The sequence below is a fragment of the Oryctolagus cuniculus genome, chromosome Y (genome assembly GCF_051225735.1).
Source record: "Oryctolagus cuniculus isolate XC-2025 breed Fujian yellow rabbit chromosome Y, ASM5122573v1, whole genome shotgun sequence".
In the NCBI taxonomy this organism is placed as follows: Eukaryota; Metazoa; Chordata; class Mammalia; order Lagomorpha; family Leporidae; genus Oryctolagus; species Oryctolagus cuniculus.
In genome coordinates, this window is record NC_142889.1 from 11,612,872 (window position 1) to 11,640,208 (window position 27,337).

General features: G+C 37.7%; 2 pseudogenes across 1 annotated transcript; one reads left to right on the forward strand and one right to left on the reverse strand.

The window, feature by feature from the left end:
* Positions 1–27,337, forward strand: part of LOC149119231 (uncharacterized) — a 216,358-nt pseudogene that overhangs the window by 129,804 nt on the left and 59,217 nt on the right.
* Positions 5,959–9,767, reverse strand: LOC149119235 (serine/arginine repetitive matrix protein 1 pseudogene; annotated as a pseudogene). The gene has a single exon (XR_016228669.1). The product of XR_016228669.1 is annotated as a serine/arginine repetitive matrix protein 1 pseudogene (transcript).

Sequence of the window (27,337 nt, forward strand, 5' to 3'; positions counted from 1 at the left end):
GAAAACTCCAGAACCACATGACTTGCAGGAGTTAACAAATGAAAAATAGCATAGTTGATTGAATGGTGGCCTAACTTTCTTCGAAGACTTACTATAGTAAAATGAAAACACACTTGTGTATTGAAACTGAATAACTGATTGCCCAAAAACATATATGTCTTCCCTTAGCATTTCCTGTAGCCAGGGGAAGCACCAGGATTACACTGGCTAGAACATTAATTTAATTAACTTAATTCTAATTTAAATATGCAGAACTTGCAATGTCAGATTATATCTATTTTTTTTTTACTTTTACACTGATGATATTCTGCATGTATTGAAATTTCTTCATCTTGTGCTTTCTTAATTTCATGCAGAAAATCATTTTTTTCCTTTCTGGAGTGTGCATCTATGAAGCTACTTTGATACGTAATCTCTAGATCTTACTTCAGAAATTAATCTAAATTTACCTTTGTTTATTGAATCAGTTTCTGTATATTGTCTTAATATTTATTTCTGTTCTGACACTAATATGTGGTGAATTTTCTCTTGTCTTTGTAGATCATTATCCTTCATTGTATGAATTATTTGTCGCTTGTTCCTCTTTGATGCTACAAAATATGGATATTATTTATGCTGTCTGACATTTAGAGGATCTAAACCAATGCAATTTCAATAATATATTTAAGCATGAAATAATATTTCTGGAATACTTTTGGTATATACGCATATATTCAATTTGGGATACTCCGTACATTATGAGACATTCAGCAAAGGAGATAAAATATAATTACATGAAAAAGGGTAGGTAAGAATTTCAATATTTTCTTCTCTCACAACAGGAATAATTAGCTGATTCTCCCTAACCCATGTCCCTCTTTCTATAAATGCCCACCATGCACTGAAACAGACTTGATCTTACTGATCATGAATTGATGTTTTTCCATTGAGTCTCTTGATAATGTAGAGTTGGCAAGAGAAAAATGAGTATAATAGTTGAAGTGCTATCATTTACATAATTTCTTTTGAATCTTTGCCTTAATTTTTAGAATTTAACAATTGATAGTTGTAGACAACATATACATGGACCACAGTATGTAATTCATTGCTTATTTTAATTTTAATGTTAATTTTGTATCCTGTGATTTTATGTGAGTCATCTGACAATCCCATCATGGAAGCATCGCTGATCTGCAATAATATCTGGTGACATGGCAGAAATGGAACATAAGAAAGCTTGAGCATGGTCACCTATAATTTGGACAGAATGTAAAGGAGAATCGAGTCCTTTTTTAACAAAGTAAATACTTAAAATTCTGAATGTACAGCTCAGTTCTCACTGTAAAATGTGACGATCTGGGGTTTCTGGGCTGATGGTGCAGCCTCTGAGCACTCTCAGGAGACAGAAAGTGTGGACAACATTCACCCTCTTTATTCTGGCTTTCATGTTAATCTCCAAAGTGTTTATGTGATCTTGTATCATGGTGAGGGAAATATCACAGTTAAATGGACCAAGAGTAAAAAGACTGATGATGAAATCCCTGGGCTTAGATTTGACATGGACATGAAATAGAAGCAGTGTAATGACAGGGAGAAGCCATCTGCACAAACTCAAGGGCTACTTGATACACAAAGTATGGTGTTAAAAATTATTACTCAAAAGGTGGAAAGGCAGGCATGTATACATAGAATGAAATATCTTGCATTCATTGGTTCATCCCCTAGATGCCCTCAAAAGCTGGGGCCAGGCCTGTTCAAAGGCACTGCTGAAGAGCTCTGCTTCAGCCTCCCATATGTACATCAAAGATCCTCGTGCTTGAGCTGGGCCATCATCTGCTGTTTTCTAGGTGCTTTAGCAGCAGGAGGAAGATGCATCAGAAGCATGTGGTAACCAGGACTTGAAGCAACACCCTGAATTGGGATGTAGGTGTCCCATGTGGCAGCTTATCCCATTGCACCAAATGGTTTCCTCAAGAAAAATAATTTTGATAAAGCCTCTTTTGTCACCTCTTTTGTAGTATCAACTGTTAGTGAATTGGTATATTAGTGCTAAAATAGAGTATTGTTTTATGAATGAATGCACAATGATGTTTGCATTATATGCAAATTAAAGAAAATGAGAATATATGACAGAATATACTATGTTATTATTATGTTAATCTCCCATGTTATTTCCATTATAAGTTTTACCATATTTATTGATCAGCATTTAAAGAACTATGCCATCATTTACAACATTAAAATGGTTATGAGAATTTTAGATGAATTGATATGCAGAAGTAGATTGATAGATTCAATGATGGAATTAATTCAGTTGGCAGATTCAGGTGGATAAACATCTTCTCCACCATGATTAGCTCAATAAAAGGAATTTTTATAAAATTCCCCAATCCCAGAAGAATAAATAGGGAAAGCATCCAATTTCAATGAGTGACTGCAATGTGTCACCCATTCTTTGGAAACTGAATTTAAAGCAAATTCATGTGAAAGCACAGTGTTGATGAGAAGCACAGTCATAATCTGACACATGGAACTCCCAGGACCCTGAGAAAAAGCATGGGTTTTATAGTGTCACCACAGAAGTAGAAGATAGAAACTTTAGCAGGAAAATATAATAAGAATCTTATGCTGTGGATTTGGATACACCTAAAATTGCTCCCTAAAATTGTGTTTATTAAACTACCAGAGTCATATAGACACCAGGAAGGGATAAATCTATGCTTTTTAGAGCTAATAACATGCTTCCTAGTGCATCACTCTTCTAAGGAGGTGATAGCCATTGCAACCCTGTCAAAAGGCAAATTTAGAAAAAAAAAAATGACAAATACATCCTGGGCTCCCAGTTCCCTGATCAGGGCCAGGTGGTGCCAGGACACCTGAATATTATCCCCCATAAGGCATGAATGCAAAGTTTTAAAATAAAGACTTTAAGACCTAACACTGCAATTTTTGAACATATCAATAGAGGCATTTTGTCAGTCAGATTTCTTGAAGGGTCAATACCTGTACAGCCACAAATGGAGAATCCCTGTCATTTTATTCCACTATATTCACAACAATATCATGATTACATCCTCCCTTTCCTCCAAGAGTATTAGATATTAGCACTAGAATATAGTACACTATATTCAAGGTACTACATCAAGTGCCTTACTAGATCAAATTTAATTGAGATAAAAATCATAAGTTAAACTGAGAAATATAATGAGGAAATCAAGTACAAATCCAATTCAAGTGCATCATAAATCACAAATATAATTTTGCAAACCTATTTTGTATGGCCTTACACAATTCACAAAGTTTATCATTTCATGTCTAGAAATATTTGTTGCATTAATTGTGGAGTAATATCTAAGAGTGACATCATGAGCAGAGAATTCTGCTAATATATCATAGGAAAGAATTCTTTTTTACCTAAGAACCCAGTTGCTCTTGGAGATCACTCTGTACATGAAACAGAAAGACACTCACCCAGCTAAGTCCCTGATATGAATCCATTATTAGATGAATCCCTAAGGTGTTTTTATAGGGAAAGTATGGCATCAGCTCATCTCCCTTCAGGCCCATAACTATCATTTCACTTGTGGAAGCAAGACAGCCTAAGACTTGGCATCATGAAAAATAGGAGCCACCTCAGGGATAAATGAACTTTCCTGGTTTCTGGAGAGAGCAGAGGAGAGCAGCTGGGTTTCACTCTTCTCACCTGTGGACTCATTTCTCCAAGGCAGGCCTGCCTGGGCAGGTTGTATGCTCTCAGCCATTGACAATCAATAAAAGTAGAACAGTAGTCTTTACTTCAGAACAAGTACAAGCCACCTCTGATTTGTCAAGCTATCCCCATTGCTCCAGAAGCCACCTGGTGGCATCCCCATAAGTTCTCCTGTGGTTTCAGGTTCTCGGCAAAATAGTAAAGCACCTGTAAATCAGGAAACTGTGCCTGATGAATTCTGAGGAATAGTGATTTTTTTTTCCCCAGGGAACACATGCGTGAGTCAGGGAATCTGCACTGGTAGCAGAATTCAGGCTAAATTTCCTCTATTTAACTCTACTCCAGGCTAAGTGCATTTCTGGAGGACAGAAAGGATACCTGCATTTCACCTACACAGGTCATGGTCTGCACTATCCCCCGGATAACTTATACACATGTGGACCTCCAGTCCCCTTTGCCCTGTCACTTAACCATCAGTCTCTTCCGTCAATTTTACTCACAGGGCTTTACACACTCTGAAGTAGAGGAACTAGATTTTATCAACTAACAAACTTTCTATTTCTCTGAAACCTAACAGCCATCTCTTTGCTATGACTTATCCATATGTGAACCTTTAAGCTAAGCAGAACTGTTACATCTGTGGCCCCATTTATGAATCCAGTACCATCTGATTTTGATGTTGTGACATTTTTCTTCTCAACAAGTAGATATGCATGTGGATAAAAACTCTGAGTCTTGCGTACATTCTGGTGGGCCTTTATGTATCCTCTTCTATTTACTCTGGAACAGTTATCCATCTGCTCTGTGTAAGGCCCACCCGTCATCCCAGAGATGAAGACTACTGAGGAACCAGATCAGTGAGGTCTTCACCATCAGGTTCACTGAATAGAGCTGTTGGCTCTCCTTCATTTATACTTGTTCTCACTTGTCCTGTTGCAGTTGTCTTGATCACAGGGAAACTAAGACTGATATAGTGGGAAACAAGTGGGGAATATTACCTTGATTGAAATACAACACTAATCTCTTCTTTATAGTCATTATTTTTCCATTTACTGAGAAAAACTTTCCCTATTCAATGTCATGAAATTAATGTATGTTCTAAATGTCCATTTTAAGAATATTCCATTTAATGTTATATACTTTCTGGACTTCAAGGACGATAGGGTATGTATCTCATGAGTTACCTTAATATGTAAGGCTATCCAGGGGCTTTTCACTCTTAACATTTTAGTTTTTAATTTCATTTTAATTGACAAATAATAATTGTGTATTTATGGAACATGATGTGATGTTTTGACTCATAGGTGCATTATATAAAAATGCAGTCAAGTTGATTACCACATCCCTCACTATCCAATTTACTAATTTTAGATAAAATGTGTTTCTCTAAAAATGTATGTCTGCATGCATGTGTGTATGTATGAATGCATGTATGTATCTGAGAGACAGAGAAAGAAAGTTACAGAGGTTTTACTTCCTTCTTCACTCCCCAAATATACACAATGGCTGGGGCTGAAGCTGGATGAAGCTGTGATCCAGGAACTCATTACAGGTGTCAGGCATACTCTAACCCAGGCACTTTGATATGAGATGCAGTTATCTCAACCAGGATCTTAACTACCATATCAAATGCCTTACCTTAAATATCAATCATTTTAGCAAATGAGAAATACATCGTACATTATTTTCACATTTATTTTTCTTTATTTAAGACAGGATTACAGAGAAAGGGACTGAGGGAGGGAGAGAAAGAGGGAGAAAAGAAAGGAGGGAGGGAGGGGAGACAGAGAGAGAGAGAGAGAGAGAGAGAGAGAGAGAGAGAGAGAGAGAATCTTCCATTCATTTGTTCACTCCCCAAATGGAAACAGTTGTGGCTGGGCCAGGCTGAATCCTGGAGCCTGGAGCTTCTTCTGGGTCACCCACCTGCGTATGGGCCCCAAACACTTGTGGCATCTTCCACTATTTTCCAAGGGCATTAGCAAAGATCTGGGTTGGAAGTGGAGTAGCTGGGACTTGAACTGGCACCCATATAGGATGTCAGTGTTTCCAGCAGAGGATGTCAGTGTTTCCAGCAGAGGCTTAACATGCCAGGCTACAAAACTGACTATAAAAATATATAATATATTACCAATGGTGGTCAACTTGAAGTGTAATAACTCATTAAAATGTTTTCTTTTATACGCAGTTGAACTTTGCATCCTTCAGTAAACATCTTTCCTTTCCTCATCCCAACCTCATTCCCCTTGACAACCCGTGGTAGTCTCCATCCATTTTTATTTTTTTTTTAATTTATTTTTTTTTTGGTACATAATTTTAAATTTAGAAATTTATTCTGTTTAATCCACAAGCTTTATATAGCTTTAGTTTAAAAAAAAAATCAACAAACAAACAACAAAAAAAAAGTGAAACCAAGACACTATTTCAAAGTCCGGGCCCTTCCAGCCTTCCAAATACAAGAGCTCTGAAAGCTGTATATACCAATTGGAAGAACAAGACAAAAATATGATGGAGCCATGACATTTCATAAAACAAAATTTTATATAACTGAAGGATCCTTCCTGGGACTAGTTAATTGCCTTTACAAGAAAGAAAACAAACAAACAAAAAAAGAACACCCCAGAACAGAATAGAATGAAATTCCAGTGTTCCAAATCAACTTGTTCCACTTGGACAGAGACCCACAGTGTCCTGGCAAATGACGTGGCTTTGCTTTCTGTCTCTTCCGAGAGCTCCAATCCTGATTCACTTCAGCAGAGACTCCACAGGCAACAGGAAAGATTGTGGCATTAAAATACTCACTTAAACTTTTGTGTCGTTCAACAGTGGTCTTATTTCTGGGCAAGCTTACAAACCATGAGGTTGGAAGCATAACTTACATGGGTGGTAAGAGACTCAAATGAGAAAAGGTAAAGAAAAAAAAAAAAGAAAAAAAAAGAGTGAAAGAGGAACCCCTTTGGAAATAGCCAGGGGCATTTAAAGGAACCATAAGAATGCCAACAATATTTAAACCCCCTTTTTTAAAAAGGAGATTTTTTTTGGCTTAAAATATTTCACTCTAAATGAATGTATGTCAGCTGTCAATGAAAGAATGTCACTAATACACTGTGGACACCTTTTGCAATGTAAATCCATGCCCTTTTTTTTTTTACATGGTGAACTTCAACCTAGCAATTATTACAACAAATGTTATAGTCTAAAGCTCAAACACATTTTAGCAATTTTGAAATTGAATTGCGTACAAACCAAATAAAATGTACATCCTAACAAACGTTTCCACCTAGGACTGTGGGGACACCTGAGCCTTCCGCATGGACCGCAGGGCCTTCTCCCGCAGGTGCTTCTCTAGGTCATCAAGGTTATCTTCAGCTTCACTTTCAGTCTCCTTCTTGGGCTCCAGCGCTGCCTCTGCTTCCTCCTGTGCTGAGGTGGTCGTGGCAGCAGTGACAGCTGCAGGGGGGACGGCAGCAGCAGCCGCGACGGCCGCCGCTGCCACCGCCTTCTCCTTCTTGTGTTTTTTGTGCTTCTTGTGCTTCTTATCCTTTTTGTGTTTCTTGTCCTTCTTTTTCTTCTTTTTCTTTCCACCTCCTTCTTGATCTGAATTCCTTGCCGGTGACGGGCTTGGTGTTGGGCTCTTAGCCTTTTTGACCGGTACCGCTGGTGACCAGTTTGTAGAGGGCGACTGAGACTGGACAGGGGACGGAGGTGCTGGAGGTTTTTTAGCTGCTGGCTCAGGAGATCCAGACACAGATCGGGAGGATGAGACCCTCCTTACAGACTGTGGGCTTGGAGAGGCAGTCTTTTTTGTCTGTTTAGGCTCCGGAGTCCGGGAGACTCTCCTAATGGGCCTAGTACTTGGAGATGGAGACTGCCTTCTTTGGGGTGAGGACGACGGTGCTCTCCGCGCGGGTGGAGGGCTGGAGGAGGTCTGAGGAACTCGAGGCCGAGGGGAAGGCGAGTGCCGCTTGTTTGGCTGTGGCGAGCGGGCTTCCCGGGCGGAGCGGCTTGGCGAAGAGCCTTTCCTATGCTTGGATGACAACGAAGGCGAGCGTCTCTTGGTGACCGGCGAGCTTCTCGGTTTGGGAGGTGGAGAATGCGAGACTCGCCGCTTTGGTGGTGGAGATGGCGACGCCCTCCGTTTTGGAGGGGGAGGAGGAGAAGCCGTCCTTCTCTTGGGAGGTGGAGAAGGGGTGTATCTCCTCTGTATGGGAGGGGAGTACCTCCGAGGGGAAGGCGAGCGCCGGCGTGGCGGTGGAGAAGGAGTCCTTCGTCGGGGCGGTGGTGTAGGAGACCTGCGCCGTCGCGGAGGAGGAGCGGGAGAAGGAGAGCGCCGCCTTCTGGTGGGTGGTGGTGAGGGACTTCTCCTCCGTCTACCACTTTTGGTCACTGGCGACTGCCATCGCTTTCCCATCTGCATCCGAGGGGAAGTCTCTTTCTGGCGCTTTCGTGGTGAGGGAGAGGCACTCCTGGAAGGGGAATGTCTCCGCCGCCTGCCTACCTCACCATTCTTCACGTGGGATCTTTTGGGTCGCTCATCTTCTGAGGACGAAGAGGAGCCAGAGTCAGATGAAGACTGCTGGTTCTGTCGTCTGTACTGGCGTCTCTGCTGCACAGAATCTGCTGCAGCCATTTTGCCACCTTTGTCTTCTTCTGATTCAGATAATTCTACTTTTCTAGGTTTCGGTGCTGGTGAAGGGGATTCTCTTTTCTCAGTACCTTTATGCTTTGTCACTTTACCTGAAGTTCTCCCTGGAGACACAGAAACACGGCTTTTTCTAGTACGGTTTGACTGCTGGGGTGTTGGGGAATGGCGAGTTTTTGGTGGTGGAGTTGCTGGAGGGGATGGCCTGTGCCTTCGCCTTGGAGGACTCGCGGAAGGAGATAGCCTGCGAGTTTTTCGAGGGGGACTGGATGTCCTCTTAGGAGGTTTCTTTGGCGGCGACCGGGAACGAGATGAAGAGGATGATGAGCTACTTCCAGACAAGGATGCTGATGAACGTCGTCTTCTTCGCACTGGAGATCTGCTCCTCCTGTGCCGTGGCGGAGGAGGCATTCGTCTTGGAGGAGTTCTTCTCCGAGGGGATGGGCGCCTCCTCGGGCTTGGCCGTCTTCTAGGAGAGTATGATCTTGATCGGGATCTATGGCGCCGTCTAGGTCGAGTGTGAGAAGGAGAGCGAGACCGCATCCGTGACCTTGATTTGGAACGTGACCGAGATCGTGCTCTGGTCTTCTCCTTTTCCTTTTTGGAATTTTTTTCTGGAGAAGGTTCTTTAGGTTCTGGTACAGGTTCAGGCTTGGGAACTTTCAGGATGTCACTAGTCGAAGTCGCCTCCTGCACTGAGGGTTCTTTGACCTTCACTGAAGGTTCTGGGAGCTCAGGAGTTCTTTCCTTCTTTTCTGGCGCGGGGGAAGGACTCCGGCTCTTGGTTCTGTGGCGGGGAGATCGAGAATGACTGCGCTTTCTCTCTCTCCTGACAGGGGAAGACCGTCTTCTAGGGGAAGGAGATCTGGATTTGCGTCTTCTCGGGCTTCGAGACCGAGCGATCTCCGAGGGAGCGATCTCCGAGTGAGGCAGCAAGATGGACGCGGGATTCTTCCGCGGAACAAGTGCGGAACAGGATAATCGGTTTAGCAACAAACAGAAGAAACTACTGAAGCAGCTGAAGTTTGCAGAATGCCTAGAAAAAAAGGTGGACATGAGCAAAGTAAATTTGGAAGTTATAAAGCCTTGGATAACAAAACGAGTAACGGAAATCCTTGGGTTTGAAGATGATGTTGTGATTGAGTTTATATTCAACCAGCTGGAAGTGAAGAATCCAGACTCTAAAATGATGCAAATCAACCTGACTGGGTTTTTGAATGGAAAAAATGCTAGAGAATTTATGGGAGAACTGTGGCCTCTGCTGTTAAGTGCACAAGAAAACATCGCTGGAATCCCCTCTGCTTTCCTGGAACTGAAGAAAGAAGAAATAAAACAGAGACAGATTGAGCAAGAAAAATTGGCATCTATGAAAAAGCAAGATGAAGACAAAGATAAGAGGGATAAGGAAGAAAAAGAAAGCAGCAGAGAAAAAAAGGGAACGGTCTCCATCCTTTTTTATTAATATCTCCAATGTGTATGTGACACATTTTCAGGCTGCATGGGGGTATCTACACAGTTTTGCCATTTCATAGAATCATTGCAAGCAAGAACTTTGCTTTGTGAATTTGTTTTCAGTAGCTCAAGAAGCCCAAATAGAATTGCTTCTCAGATCTTATCATTCCTGAGATTATGGTTGGGGATAAAATCACCTCAAGTATTAAAGTTATTTATTTTTTAATATTTTATTTTTTAACTTTTATTTAGTAAATACAAATTTCCAAAGTACAGTTTATGGATTACAATGGCTTCCCCCCCTATACCTTCCCTCCCACCTGCAACCCTCCCATCTCCCACTCCCTCTCCCATTCTATTTACATCAAGATTCATTTACAATCATCTTTATATACAGAAGATCAATTTAGTATATATTAAGTAAAGATTTAATCAGTTTGCACCCACACAGAGCATAAAGTGTAAAATATCATTTGAGTACTAGTTATAGCATTAATTCAGATTGAACAACACATTAAGGACAGAGAACCTACATGAGGAGTAAGTGCACAGTGACTCCTATTGTTGACTTAATGAATGGACACTCTTGTTTATGGCATCAGTAATCTCCCTAGGCTCTAGTCATGAGTTGCCAAGGCTATGGAAGCCTTTTGAGTTCACTGTCTTTGATCTTATTTAGGCAAGGTCATAGTCAAAGTGGAAGTTCTCTCCTCCCTTCAGAGAAAGGTACATTATTAGTCACATTGGAAGAAGACATGAAGATGGTGAGAAAGTTTGAGAAGGGGTAACAGAGGAAAGAAGGCTGCTCAAGCAGCAGTGATTTACTAAAACCTACTAAGTCTGTTTATATTTTCTGTAGCAGATGTTATTATCAAGTATACCATATATTTTTGTATTTATTTATAAACTGTTTGTCTTCCTCACTCATAAACTAAAGTGAGAACTCCCTGAATGCATAGATATGTGTCTATTTTTTTCATTGCTGATTCTCTACCACCTACCATTCACAGAGTAGGAAAGCTGTCATATATGCCAAGCCATTGAATGAAAGTACTATGTTAATCAGTAATGACAGCAGTTACTGTGTAGCAACATGCACTAATCTCTGCCTAAGAAAGTTACATGCATTCTATTCTCTGAAAGCAATTTGCATGCATTTTTCTTTCTTGGTTTCAAAGCATCACCAAGTTACCCCATTATGAGAGCTCCCATAACTATATTGCAGGTTGGCAGAAAAAAGGGAAAGGAAGTGATCATGTGGAGAAGAGGCTATGCCTGTGGGTCACTTTACTTTATAATGGTATCATCTTGTGAGAATTAACTCATTCTAGGACACAGGCATGAATCTTTCCAATAGTAGTGCTCCCCAATATGCTAACACCAGAATCCGTCTGAAAAATATTCAACATGGCACTATTGCCCCTTTGGACAAAACATCCACCTCATGAACCCTCAGGGGCATTCTCAGACCAAATTCAAACCATAGTGTCACATGATCCAGTAATCCAATTTCGGGGTATATATACTAGGTATTGAAATCAATATTTTATGTTTATTGTAGAATTATTAACAACATCCAAAAGATGAACTCAAGTGTCCATTAATAATAGAATGAATAAAAAAATATGGTATATCGATAAAAGGGAATGCCACATGGCCTTTTAATAAAGAAGCTCTGTCATTCATTACATTAATAGAACTATGAAATGTTATAGAAGTTGAAATAAGTCAAATACAGAAAGAAATACAATGTGAATTCTACTATATGTAGAAATAAATCAAGTTAATAATCAAGACAAAATAATTTTTAACTTATATTCTAAAGTCAAAATAAAAGGATGGAATTAATGAGAAAAAAATATCAAAATTTTGTGTGAAAGTAGAACCAGTAAAAAAATGGGGTGAGGGCTTATACAGGTGTATGAGGTTTCAAATGTATAGAATATAAACAAATGTTTGTTTAAAATATAAATATGCAAGTATAAAATTAAATAAAACAAAGAATACTAATTTGGAAAACAAACACACATAACAAGTACAAATTTTAAAATGTTGACATTTACCACAAAGATAGATATACAACAAAACTAATTTTGAATTATTTCTCAAGACTCCCTTATAATGTATTTTACATGGAAACTTTATATTAAGGTTTGTAAAGCACTAAATTTTCCTTTTGTAACAACTATAAAAGAGATGTTGTCTGAGGTTTGTGGCTACTCACATAGTATTCATATTTTACTTTTATATGTTCTTTTTAAAAATTTATATAAAGGGAAATAATTTCATCTATTTTACACACACAGGTTTTTTTATTTGAAAGACAGAGTTACAGAGAGAGTTAGAGAAAGAAAGAGAGGTCTTCCATCCACTGGTTCACTCTCCAGATGGCCGCAATGGCTGGAGCTGTGCATATCTGAAGCCAGGAGCCAGGAGATTCCTCCAAGTCTCCCATGTGGGTGTAGGGGCACAAAGACTTGGTCAATCTTCTACTGCTTTGCCATGACATAGAAGAGAGCTGGATCTGAAGTGGAGCAGCTGGGACACAAACCAGCACCCATATAGGATGCCAGCACTGCAGGCGATGGCTTTACCCACTAAGCCACAGTGCCAGCCCCACCAAATCCATTTCTTCCACTCACAAATTCCTTTCATGCCCAATTTGCAGTTCATCCCATTCCCAACTTCAACACTAGGAAACTACAAATATGCTTTCTGCATTTATAGAATATATATTTTTAAAAAAGACATGTAGATTCTGTGTCTAGCTTCTTTCCCCTAGCATAATGTTCCAAAAATCCATTTTTGTTTTACATTTTGTTTGAGTAATAATTTCACTGAACAGATGCACCATAGTTTATCTATTTGCTCATTGAAAACAGTCAGGTTTTTCAGTTTTATTTGAGTATTAATAAAGCTGTTATGAATATTCAGATTCAGATTCTTTGTGTGAATGTTAAGTTTTCATTCCCCTAAGATAAATAGCTGGGAACGCAACTTTTAAATTATACTCATATGGTGATGTGTGTTTATAAAACACAGCCATGATTTTTTTTTTTACAGGCAGAGTGGACAGAGAGAGAGAGAGAGACAGAGAGGTCTTCCTTTTGCCATTGGTTCACCCTCCAATGGCCGCCGCTGCCAGTGCGCTGCGGCGGGCAAACCGTGATGATCCGATGGCAGGAGCCAGGTACTTATCCTGGTCTCCCATGTGGGTGCAGGGCCCAAGCACTTGGGCCATCCTCCACTGCACTCCCTGGCCACAGCAGAGAGCTGGCCTGGAAGAGGGGCAACCAGGACAGAATCTGGCACCCCGACAGGGACTAGAACCCTGTGTGCCGGTGCCGTAAGGTGGAGGATTAGCCTAGTGAGCCGTGGATGAATTTTTTCAAGAGCTGATATTCCAGCTTACATTCCAACTTGTAATTTGAGAGAGGTCTTGTCACTCCAAATCCTTGCTACCACTTTATATCATCAGCATAAACTTCAGTCAGTACAATAGATTGTGGCAGTATCTGATTCTGTCCTTAATTTGTATTTCCACAAAGGCTAATGAACTTGTTTATTTTTCATGTACTTACTTCCTATATGTATATACCTACCCCTTTATGAAATGTATGTTCATGTATTTATCCATTTCTAATTGGACTTCCTATTTTCCTACAAATGAGTTGAGTATATATATATACTCATATATATATATATATATATAAGGTGTATATAGTGTGTATATGTATATATAGTATCTATATACACACACATACATACTAGATACATGTACTTTTTGAGACATGTGATTTGCAAATGTTTTCACCCAGTTAGTAGGTAGTATTCCTTTTTTTGTAACACTGTAAATGCATACTGAAACATTCAGCTATCATTTATGTACACAATTGTTTCTTACCTCAGTCAGCCGTTTTTATATGTACAAATTTTGAATCTCTGTCATTTTGTAGATATATAATTATATATTCCTTGTCAATTGGTCTTTTTGTCATTATGAAATGTTATTTTTTATCCCTAGCAATATGCCATGTCCTGAAATCTATGTTGCCTCATCAATATAATCAGTCTAGCTTACTAAGATTAGTGTTTGCAAGGTATTCTATTTTTTAATTTGTCTGTGTACTGATATTTAATTTAATTTTCATTTATTTTAGAAATATAAATTCTTTAGCATATAGTTGGAATGGCTTTTTTTCTTCAGTATGAAAACTGAGTTAATTGGAATGTTTACAGCCTTTATAGTTAACGTAATCACCAGTAAGACTTTTAGTGTTTGATTGTACTGTATATTTGTTGTTTTTGTTCTTGCTTACTAAGTTTTCTTTCTTGATTCAGCTAATTGAGTTTATTTATTCACTGAGGATATGTTTTGTCCTAGCTATTTGTTTATGTGCTTTAGCCCTTTATTCTTTTTAAAATATGATTTTCTATGCATTAATATAACCACATTTACCTTATCTCAGTCTATTTGTTAAGCATTTTTATTTATTTATGGGCATGCAGGGATGGAGATGAGGGTGAGAGCTAGAGTGAGAGCAAGAAAATCAGAAAGAGTGTGTGTGTGAGGGAGAGAGAGGGAGAGAGAGAGAGAGACATCTCCCATCAGCAGGCTTCTCTCTCAAATACCAAAAATGCTCATGATTGGGCTAATTCCAAAGTGGTAACTGGACTGAAATCCAGATCTCCCACATTGGTGGCAAGGACCCATCAATTTGAGTCATCAGTTGTTGCTGCCCAACTGTGTACACCAGATGGAAACTGGAATCAGAAATCAAAGTAAGATTCAAACCATTATGTTAAAGGGAGGGAGAGAGAGAGAGAGAAGGACAGGGGAAGGGAGGGGAAGGGAGGGGAGGGGAGGGGAGGGGAGGGAAACAAAGGGAAGGGAAGGGAGGGGAGAGAAGGGGAGGAGAGGGGAGTGGAGCAGAGGGGAGAGGAGGGAAGGGAAGGGAAGGAAAGGGAATGGAAGGGGAGGGAAGGGAAGGGGAGGGAAGGGAAGGGGAGGGAAGGGAAGGGAAGGGAAGGGAAGGGAAGGGAAGGGAAGGGAAGGGAAGGGAAAGGAAGTGAAGGGGAAGGGAGGGGAGGGGAGGGAAAGGGAGGGGAGGAATACAAGGAGACAGACATTCTATAGGCTAGGTCACTCCACAGATGCTGGATGATGACAATACACAGAGCTGGTCCAGGCCAGAAGATGGCAAATCAATCCAAGCCACCTCTGTGGGTGACAGAGAATCAACTATTTGAGCCATCACCTGCTGCCTCCCAGAGTTTGCACCAGCAGGAAACTGCAATCAGGAGTGGAGCTGGGACTCCAATCCAGGCCCTCCCATAAGGGATGCAGCTGTATCAAGTGGTATCTTAATCACTGTGACAAAGGCCTGCCCCATATGTATTTTATTAATTCCAAAACCCATTGTTACTATTGTTACATTAAATGGATAAATGTGTATTGAAAGAATTTTAAAAATAAGAGAAACACATTTTATATTTACCTATGTATTTACCATTTCTGGGCTCTTTATTTATTTATTTTTTTTGTGGATCTGGATTTCCATTTGGAACAAATTTCCTTCAATTTACAATAAATATTTGTACAATAAAATTTTGTCAAATTATTGTGTAATTCATAGCAGATAATTTTTTCATATTTGTATACCTGAAAAAGCATTTCATCATATATATGAAAAATATATATGTGTGTGTACACAAATATATTTATCTATAAAATACATATATATGTTTCATACATATGTTTCTACTTTTAAACTAAATATAGATGTTATGATGAGTCTTTCACTCTCATTGTTGGAACTTGGAAACCTCCCAGTTTGGGGAATGGTTTTATCTCGGGCTTCCTAGTTTCACCTGACTCACACACACTTTAATATCCACCAATGCAGAGACCCTTATGCAGATTTATGTAGATCTTTCTCTGGATAGCTTCCTTCTTCCTGATCCACATCTCCCAAATCACACCTGCTTCAGCCTCTGACAACACAAGGTCTACTCAGCCCAGAAGAACCACCTTAGTTTCCATCCTCCTGAGCTACCTTCTTCTAACAGAAATGGGTCCTCTTTTATAGGGGTCTCTTGTTTTCTTGCTCAAGGATTATGGCCCAACACTGCTGTTGCCCAGTATCTGTATGCATTGGTCTCATTTTTCTGTGCTATTACTGTTTACGGTGGGAAGAAAAATCTGGTACCAATTACTTCAACAAGGCTCAAAATGAAAAAAGGCAGGTTGGCACCATGGCTCACTTGGTTAATCCTCTGCCTGTGATGCCGGCATCCCGGGTTCTAGTTCTGGTTGGGGCACCAGATTCTGTCCTGGTTGCTCCTCTTCCAGTCCAGCTCTCCACTGTGGCCCAGGAAGGCAATGGAGGATAGCCCAAATGCTTGGGCCCTGTGTCTGCATGAGAGAACGGGAGGGGACACCTAGCTCCTTGCTTTGGATTGGTGCTGTTCATGGGCCACAGCAGCCATTTGGGGGGGGTGAAGCAATAGAAAAGGAAGACCTTTCTCTCTGCTTCTCTTTCTCTGTCTAAATACCACTTGTTCTCCTTGATAGGTGACAACTAACTGAGCACCAAAAGGGAAACCTGTTAAAGTGAAATGAACACTATGAGAAACGGTGACTTGATCAGCCCTCACCCTGACTGTTGATATGAGCAACTTGATATGTTATCCCTCTTAGTATTTTTTTGTTTGTTCTACTTGATACTTTTGGTTGAATACTGTAATCAATACACAATTCTTCTTAAGTGCTGAAACTTAACTGAAAAGTGATCACTGTTAAATATAAAAGTGGGAATAAGAGAGGGAAGAGATGTGCAATTCGGGACATGCTCAAGCTGACTTACCTCAAACAGTAGAGTTAGAAACATACCAGGGGATTCAAATTCAATCCCATCGAGGTGGCATGTACCAATGCCATCTCACTAGTCCCAGTGATCAATTTCTGTTCACAATTGATCGTAATGATAGGACTAAGAACCAAAGGGATCACATAAACAAGACTAGTGTCTGCAAATACTAGCTGATAGAATCAAAAAGGGAGAGAATGATCCAACATGGAAGTGAGATACACAGCAGACCCATAGAATGGCAGATGTCCTAACAGCACTCTGGCCTCATAATCAGCCCTTAAGGCATGTGGATCCAGCTGAAAAGCCCATGAGAGTATTTCAGGCATGGAAAGCCAAGACACTCTGGAGAAAAAAACAAAATGACCTAAATGAAAGATCTCCCTGAGTGAAATACCAGTGGAAAGAATGGGTCATCAAAGAAGGAGGTACCTTTCTCTGAAGGGAGGAGAGAACTTCCACTTTGACCATGGCCTTGTCTAAAAATGATCAGAGTCAGTGAACCCAGGGGGCTTCCATAGCCTTGGCAACTCATGACTAGAGCCTAGGGTGATTACTGAGGCCATAAACAAGAGTGTCAATTTGTTAAGTCAACAACAGGAGTCACTGTGCACTTACTCCTCATGTAGGATCTTTGTCCTTAGTGTGCTGTACATTGAGATCTAATGCTATAACTAGTACTCAAACAGTATTTTTCACTTTATGTTTCTGTGTGGGAGCAAACTGTTGAAATCTTTACTTAATGTATGCTAAACTGATCTTCTGTATATAAAGAGAATCAAAAATGAATCTTGATATGAATGGAAGGGGAGAGGGAGTGGATAAGGGGAGGGTTGCGGGTGGGAGGGACGTTATGGGGGGGAAGCCATTGTAATCAATATTCTGTACTTTGGAAATTTATATTCATTAAATAAAAGTTAAAAAAATCAACACACACACACACACACACAAAAAAAACAAAAAATAAATAAATAAAAAACAGAACGTAATGTCACTTTCCATCTTCCTTTCCCTTCCCTCTATCCTTACTCACTGCCACTTTCCCTTGTGTTTCCTTTATTAGTTGTCTTTTGATTTTTATAATGACATATTCAATTTACTTTATAAACACAAGTTCAGCCCTCTACTAAGCAAACAAATTGAGAAGAAGTAGAGGTCATTAGGTTGATAAAATTCTAGCACCCTGGGCACCTCTATAGACAATGTAAAATCTAATGTTAACAGCGAAACAAAACCTAAGCTCAAAAGTGGGACTTTCTACTGGATCACATACACATAAGCCAAAGCCTTATTGCCTCTTATCAAGTAATATCTTTTTTTAAAGATTTTTATTTATTTGACAGGTAGAGTTACAGACAGTGAGAGACACAGAGAGAAAGGTCTTCCTTCCATTGGTCACTCCCCAAATGGCTGCAACGGCACAAGCTACTCTGATCTGAAGCCAGGAGCCAGGTGCTTCCCCCCTGTCTCTCGTGTGGGTGCAGAGGCCCAAGCACTTGGGCCATCCTCCACTGCCTTCCTAGGCCACAGCAGAGAGCTGGATGGGAAGAGGAGCAACCTGGGACTAGAACCTGGTACCCATATGGGATGCCGGCTTGACAGCAGAGGATTAACCTAGTGCACCACCACACTGGCCCCTCATGTAATATCTTTATTTTGCATCCATATTCCACCTGCCAAATGGAGTTCTCTGAATGTCTTCTGGTTTTGAGTTTTGTCTGATTCATGAATCTCTTAAATGCTTAAATAAATAAACTCTATTAAATTTATTTTCCTGAATAAGTTTATTTTCACAACAAGATTTGAGAAATTTTATTTCTCATGACCACCCCAGCACTATTCTGCAGAAGGAAGCCCCTGCTCAACTCAGAGGATTTTACACAGAGTGTGTAAATCAGGAGACCACGTCCTTTGAAGACCTGTCAGAGTTTCTTGCCATGGTGTGATAGAACCAATTTCACATGGCACTGTGGATGCTGGTCTTTCATCCTCCTCATGTTGTTGGTTGAGCAGACATAGTCAGTCATGCGAGCATCCTGGATGTCATTCCAGAACAACCAGAAAACATACTAGATCCTTAGAAACACATACCAAGTGACTGGAGACCACCCAAACGCTACTAAATTCATAGAAGACACACCCCCCCTTTTTTCCCAGTGTCTGGATTGTGAATATTCCACTGAACACTCCAACACCACATCACACAAGTGCCCTTAACTGAATGTTCTTTATACCATAACAAAATTATGACTATGTGGGCATTATCAGAACAAGTCAAAGATGTATTATGTTTCAAGCAAATTTTCTGTAAACTTCTGAGCAGGAGTCATTATTTTTGACCAAGAAGAGGAAAATGCCACAAAGGATGTAAAATTTAGAAACTAACTTGAAGACTAGTTTTTCCTGCAACAATTATAGGCCATGAAAAATCACTGTGCCTTAAACTTCAGAAAGCTATAGAAGAGTTTAGGGCATGTTTTCAAAGATGCTTTAGCTCTTAGTATTTAGAAACATTATATAGAGTGTCATGTTATGCTTTACCATAAAACAAATGTAATTGTATTCAGGCACTAATATCATCATTAGAAAAAATTATGCCTTAATTTTGAAGCACAGTCCCAAATACAGTTTTCTGCAGCTCAAAACTGCATTTGGTGGAAAGTTTGATCAACTCTATTATCCTTCTCAGGCCTTAGCATCAACATCTGACAAACAGCACATTTTAAGTCCTTTCTAACTTCAAGATGCATGCATAGGGAAGTGTCAAACAGTCCCCCAAAGCCCTGCTCAGCTTTCACATGAACAAATAATGATACAGTTACTCTGAGAGAGTGGTTAAAATTTTTTGTAAAAATATGTAATGTGTAAATTGCTTATTGATGTATAAACTACCTAATGAAACACACAAACTATTTACATAAAGTTTCAGGAATTATTACAAAATGAATATTCTAAGGCAACCAAGAAATAGAATCAATGTTGCTCATGATTCCAAAAGTCATTTTATTCTTCTGTCATTCTCAAGGCAAATCAGGATATGTAGCCAATGTTATAGATCACTTTTTTCTATTTATAACAGGAAAATATTTAAAGAAAAATTTAAACACATAAAATAAAAACATATATCCAAAATTTATCAAAAATCTAAGTTACTTCTAATCATGTGCCCTTTTTTTTCTAAATACATTTAAATGCACTGTCTCTATTATTTAAATATTTTTAGGTTTTCTTTTTCTTTAACTTATTTCTTAGCATTTTATTTATATAAGGTGAACAAATTTCATGTATTTCATATATACAGATTTGGAAGCCCAGTGATATTTCCCAAACTATCCTCCCTCATGCCCATACTCATACTTTCCCTTTATTATTTTTTATGTTTATAATGACATACTTTCAGTTTATTTATAATCATAAAATGAGCCGTCCTCTAAACAAAGAACTCAAGAAAAAGCAAGAGAAAAACACAGTTTCACAACAGTAGAGAGAAGTGCTATGAACAATAACAAATTCTCAAAATGCCACTTTTGCTAACACTCATTACATTTTTTGTACTCTATTTGTTACTACAGAACATACAAAACAAGATATTTGTTTTTGGTACTTGCTTATTTCACTAATTGTAATTGTTTCTAGTTGCATTCGTTTTGTTGTGAAAAACAAGACTTCATTCTTTTATATGGCTGAGTAATATTCCATAGTGTATCTATACCACATTTTCTTTATCCATTCATCAGACAATAGGCATCTGGGTTGATTCATTATTGTTTTTACACTCAGTTACTGTTTATAGCTTTTGTCTATATTCTTACTACACTAGGGTCTTATTGATTTTTACTTCTTAAACTTCTTCCTGGGTGAAGTATTAACCCTTTTTACTGTAAAGTATTTGAAATATGTTGTCTCAAATACTGAAACTAAAAAAGACAAAAAAAGGAGGATAAAAGAGCGTGAGAGAGAAGTGGAGGGATGGTGGGAGGGGTAGCATCACATTTTAAAATTGTATCTACAAATTATATTGAATCTGTTAAAAAACTATCAATAATTAAAATTAAAATTATTCAAAACACTTCAAAATTTAAAAAATGCTTTGAACTTGCTTTATAATCACAGGCTTTGTGGTTCACTAAATACTGAGTTCAGCCAGGAAAAAGTAGAAAGACTCTGATGGATATCTGGGCTGATTCAATATCTTAGCTATATTGAATTGAGCTGTGAGAGAAATGGCAGTGCAGATAATCCTGTCATATGAAGATTCCATTTCTTTAGGCATATTCTCAGGAATGGGAAGGCCATGTCATATGGTAAATATGTTTCAGATTTCTGAAAACCTCCATACTGCCTTCCATAAAGTTGTACTTGTTTACACTCCCCTAATAGTGTATTAGGGTAATTGTTTTACATATCTTCACCAGAAATTGTTTTTTGGATGATATTCATGTTGATGTGAGGTGATACACTGTGGTTTTTATTTACTTGCCTCATGTCTAGGCATCCTGAGCATCTTTTTTGTTGTTCATGTGATTGATGATAGTATTTCATTCTTTGAAAAACACCTCTTTGTTTCCACAAAAAAAGTGAAGATACAACTGGCAGAATGAAAGAAAAGATTTTCAAACTACTCAATGGTAAAGAATTAATATCCAGGGGCTGGTGCTGTGGCGTAGCAGGTTAATGCCCTGGCCTGAAGCGCCGGCATCCCATATGGGCACCAGTTCTAGTCCTGGCTGCTCCTCTCCTGATCCAGCTCTCTGCTAAGGCCTGGGAGAGCAATGGAGGATGGGCCAAGTCCTTGGGCCCCTGCATCCATGTGGGAGACCTGGGGGAAGCTCATGGCTCCTGGCTTCAGATCAGTGCAGCTCCAGCCATTGCAGCCATCTGGGGAGTGAATCAGTTGATGGAAGACTTCTCTTTCTCTACCTCTCCTCTCTCTGTGTAACTTTGATTTTCAAATAAATAAATAAATCTTAAAAAAGAATTAATATCCAGAATTTATAAAGACCTAAAGAAATTCAATAAAACAAAATTAACAATCCAGTTAAGAAATGGGCAAAGGCCATGAATAGCCCTGACTCAATTTTTTTTTTATTTTTTATGTTTCTCCGTCATTTGTGTTGCAGTTAATTTATACATTTATCAATTAAAACTTATGTGTTCAAAAGAGATGTGAATTTATTGTTCTTAATAAAGAGATACAGCTGGTGAATATGTAAATGAAATGTGACATTGGAGCTTTATTTTTAATTTTAGATTTTTACGTTTATTAATAAAAATAAATTATTTAAAGTGTTTCATAGATACATTTCTTTTTTATGCATTAATTTTATTTATTTATTTATTGTTAAAATATTTTTTAACTTTTATTTAGTAAATATAAATTTCCAAAGTACAGCTTATGGATTACAATGGCTTCCCCCCCATAACTTCCCTCCTACCCACAACCCTCCCATCTCCCACTCCCTCTCCAATTCCATTCGCATCAAGATTCATTTTCATTATCTTTATATACAGAAGATCACTTTAGTATATATTAAGTAAAGATTTCATCAGTTTGCACCCACACAGAACATAAAGTGTAAAATACTGTTTGAGTACTAGTTATAGCATTAATTTACATTGAACAACACATTAAGGACAGAGAGCTTACATGAGGAGTAAGTACACAGTGACTCCTATTGTTGACTTAATAAATTGACATTCTTGTTTATGGCGTCAGTTTATGGCATGGAAAGCCAAGACACTCTGGAAAAAAAAAAACCTTAAATGAAAGATCTCTGCGAGTGAGATCCCAGTAGAAAGAATGGGCCATCAAAGAAGGAGTTACCTTTCTCTGAAGGGAGGAGAGAACTTCCACTTTGACTATGATCTTGTCTAAATAAGATCAAAGTCGGTAAACTCAAAAGGCTTCCATAGCCTTGGCAACTCATGACAAGAACCTAGGGTGACTACTGATGCCATACATACACTTCTAAGAATATAGCCATATTCCATTTCCCCCTTCCCTCAGTCTCCCCTCCTTCCTTCCTATTTTCCTCTAATTTGTGCAAAATTATCTTTATGATCACAGGCTTAATGTACCACTAACCACAATCTTCAACAAGTTACTCAGTAGAAAGATCAGTGTTCCCTAGGAATAAACACAAGTTCTGTAAGCAATAGTCACATCAAAATAGTCAGTTTCATTCTTATATTTTTTGTATTCTGTGTTAACTAGTGTATTTCAGAGAAAGCATATATATTATTCATCATTTGGGGGTTGGATTATTTCACTAAGCATTACAGTCTCCAGTTGTATCCCTTTTGTTGCAAAATACATGATTTATTTCTCTTTCATGGCTGAATAGTATTCCACTGTGTATAAATACTACCTTTTCTTTATCTGGTCATCCATGGACATCTACAATGCATTAATATCTTAGTTACTGTGAAATGAACTGCTATAAACATGGGGATACAAATAACTCTTTCATATGATGACTTCATTTCCTTTGGGCAAATTCCCAGGAATGGTTGCTCGACCATTGGGTTGGTTTCCAGATTTCTGAGGAATCTACATTTTTGTCTTCCATAATGGTTGCACTAGTTTATATTCCCACCAAAAGTCTACTATGATACTTGCTTCTACACATCTTTGCAGGCATTTGTGATTTTTATTGTTAGGTGATAGTCATTATAATTGGGTGAGTTGATCTCTCATTGTGGTTTTATTTGTATTGCACTAATGATTCATGATTCAGAACATTTTTCATTTGTCTGTCAACCATTTGTATTTCATCCTTTGAAAAATACTTGTTCATGTCCCTTGCCCATTTATTTTTTATTAAAAGTATATTTAATTTAAGTTAAAAGTTTCATATGTTTCATAAATTTCTTTATACCACTGAAGAAACATAGTGGACATACCACACCTTCCCTCCCACTCATGCTCCAATCCTTCCTCTCCTTCCCTCTTGAATTCCCACTCTTAATTTTTACAATGATCTTTTTTAGTACACTTATTACTCATATAGTTAAAGCTACCCTAAGTAAAAGAGCTCAACAAGTAGTATGAAAGTAAAACAAAATACTGTTCCTCAATGAAAGAGCCTAGGACTATAAATCATCACTGATTCTCAAAATGTCTATTACATTTCAATAAACACAGCTTTCAAAAAAAATGAAATCCTATCTTTTGCAACAAGATGGTTGCAACTGGAAACCATTATGCTTACTGAATTAAGCCAGTCCAAAAAGGCAGATTTCACGTTTTCCCTGATCAAACGTAATGAATAGAGTACCATGTCCATTTCTTAACTTGATTGTTGTTGAGTTTCTTGAAATCTTTATATTTTTTAGATATCAATACTTTTATCAGATGCATTGTTTATCATTTTTCTATTCTGTCAGTTGCCTCTTTTATATTTAACCTCACCCTCCACAATAAAGTTGCTTCTGTGTCTCACAAAAAAAAGTTTCTTAGATGTTTTATCACTATTTTTCATAACTTTCTCTTTTTTTTACCCCTTTCTATGTAAGTAGCCTGCATTGGATATTTTCATATATTTAACTGGTTCAATATCCACAAAAATTAAATGAAAAAAATGCTAAATGCCACTAGCCATCAGGGAAATTCAAATCAAACCTGTAGTGAGTTTTCATTTTACTCCTGTCAGAATGGCTGTTATTCAAGAGACAGTGTAACATGCCTGTAAGGATGTGGAGAAAGGGATACATTTACACACTGTTTGTGAACATGTAAATTAGTGCAGTCCCTGTAAAAAATAGTATGGAGATTCCTTTAAAAATCTAAAAATAGATTTGCCATATGATCCAATAATTTCACTCCTGGATATATGCAGAATGGACACAAAAATAGTATGGAGATTCCTTTAAAAATCTAAAAAATAGATTTGCCATATGATTAAAAAATTTCACTCCTGAATATATGCAGAATAGACACAAAAATATTGGCTTAAATATACCTGCTCTACCATGTGAATAGCATCACTGTTCATAATGCAAAAATGTAGAATCAACTAATCAAATGAAGGGCTAAAGATATTTGTATACACACATCACACACACAAAGCACACCCAAATAAAATGTTAATGTAAGACAAAAGGATGAAAATCCAACAAATGCAGGAAATTGATTGGAATTGGAGGACAAATGTTTAGTGTAATAAATCAGACACAGAATGAATGATACCATATGTTATCTGTTAGGTGGGATATACATTTAAAAAAATTATGTCTGAATATGTCAATTGTGCTGCACATACTGTATTTTTCAACCATTTTTAAAACACGCATCTAACAAATTGATAGAAATTATTTAATAGTAGTTTTAATTACTTTATGACTACTTTAAATTTACTTCACATCAGTAAAGTTGAACATTTCTTTTATTTTTCTTTCATGATTATGTGATTTTTTTACTCATTTTTTGTGTTGTTTTTCCTTGGTAGTGTCAATTTGTATTTCTCATTTTTGTATATTTTGAATATATTTTACCTTTATATATATATAGGTTTTTTTACATTTACTTTAGTAATTTTAATATTCAAGATGATTTGTAGTTACAAACCTAAGAAGATAAGTATATTCTCTAGTTCCCGCCCTCCCTCACTCTCTCCAACACTCCTTCCTTCTACCTTTCATTTTCTTCTTACTGGTTTTTGAGATAACATATTTTAAATTTACATTACAGAAAATATATCACAGAATAAGTAGTTTAATGAATAAAAAAAGCCCCTACTTTAGTGGGAATATAGGCAGCAGATATCAATAGTTGAATGTACAATTGACCATCTCACCCATGCACAGTTTTTTTTCCAATTAGTCATTCAGAACTTCAATGAAATAGAACAAATGTCAATATAACAATTACATTTTTCCACTGTATTTAAAAATAATAATTAAGTTCATTTAGATGTTAAAGTGTTATCTTTCAGCAGTTTATGCACAAAATAATTTTGTGGAATTTGAAATGCAAATAATTATGCATCGCAGATTTTTGTACTCTCTTAGTTACCACAGATTAGAATAAAACCTATGACATTTGTCTATTAAGGACTGGGTTATTTAACTATGTATAATGTTTTCTAGTAGCATTCATTTTGTTAAGATAGGGTTACATTCTTTTTAAGGCTGAATAATATTCCATCGTGTATATGCACCACATTTTTCTCTCTCTAGTCATGAATTGATGAGCATCTGGGTTGATTCCATATCTTAGCTATTGTGAATTAAGCTGCAATAAACTTAGAGGTAGAGATAATTCTTTCATGTGCTGTTTTCATTTTTGGGGGGTAAATGCTCAGGAGTAGGCAGGCCAGATCATTTAGTGGATCTACTTTCAGTTTTCTGCAGAATTATCACAGCATTTTCCACAATGGCTGTTCTAGTCCACATTCCCCTGAACAGTGTATTACAGATTCTTTTCCTCACATCCTTACCACCATTTATTTTTTTTCATTTTTGTATAAGAGACATTCTAACTGGGGTGAAGTTAAGCCTCATTGGGGTTTTTCTTTGTATTTTCCTGTTGGTTACCGATCTTGAGCATTGTTTTCTGTATCTTTTGACCAATGGAATTTTCTTTTTAAAGAAATGTTTGTTCAAATCCCTTGAATACTTACTTGATTGTTTTTTGTTGAGTTTCTTGAACTCTTTATAGATTCTGGGCATTAATCCTTAGCAATTTCATAGTTTCCAAATATGTTTTCCCATACTATCAATTGACTCTTCAATTTGTTAAATGTTTCCTTTGCAGTGAGTCTTAGCTTGATGTAATCCCATTTGTCTATTTTTGCTTTGATTTTTCTGTGCTTCTGGTGTCTTTTACAATAATTAATTTTATATTCCAATGCTTTGCAAAGTTTCCCAAGAATTCTCCTCTAGTTATTTGATGGTATCAGGTCATAGATTTATATTCTTGATCCATTTTGAGTTGATTTTTGCTTAAGGTCTAGGTACAAGTCTTTTTTCATATTTCTGAAGGTGGAGGTTAAATTTCCTCAACAGCATTGGTTCTATAGACTGTCCTTTCTTCAGGGATTGATTTTAGCCATTATCAAAGAATAATTGTCTACAGATGTGTGAATTGATTTCTGGGAGTTATATTCAGTTCCATTGGTCTGCAAATATATTTAATTGCCAGTAGCAGGCTCTTTTGAATATAACTGCCCTGTAGGGTGTCTTAAAATCTGGTGTTATGATGCCTCTGTCTTTATTTTCTTTTTGGATAAGATTGTGTTATCTATTCAGGATCTCTTTTGTTTATATTTGAAATTTAGCACCATTTTTTTTCTAGGATCACATTGAATCTATAAACTGCTGTCAGTAGTATTTTCATTATGATTGTATTAATTCAACCAATCCACAGACAAGGAAATTGTGTTTCATTTTTTGTTTCCTGTTATTTCTTCATACAAGTTTTGAAATTTTTATTTTAGGGCTCTTTCACCTGCTGCTTCCTAAGGTGTCAGAAAGCTGAACTCAACACCTGAGCTTAAACTTGAATGAAGGCACCCTAATAAGAGATACAGAAATTCAAAAAGGCATCTTAACAACTATGGCGAATGCTTATGCTCCAATGACTTATCTCTTTTTTAAAACTTTTTAAAATTATTTTTCTTTCTTTGAAAAGTATACTTACAGAGAGGGAAAGACAGAGAGAGAGAAAAAATGAGAAAGAGTGAGAAAGAG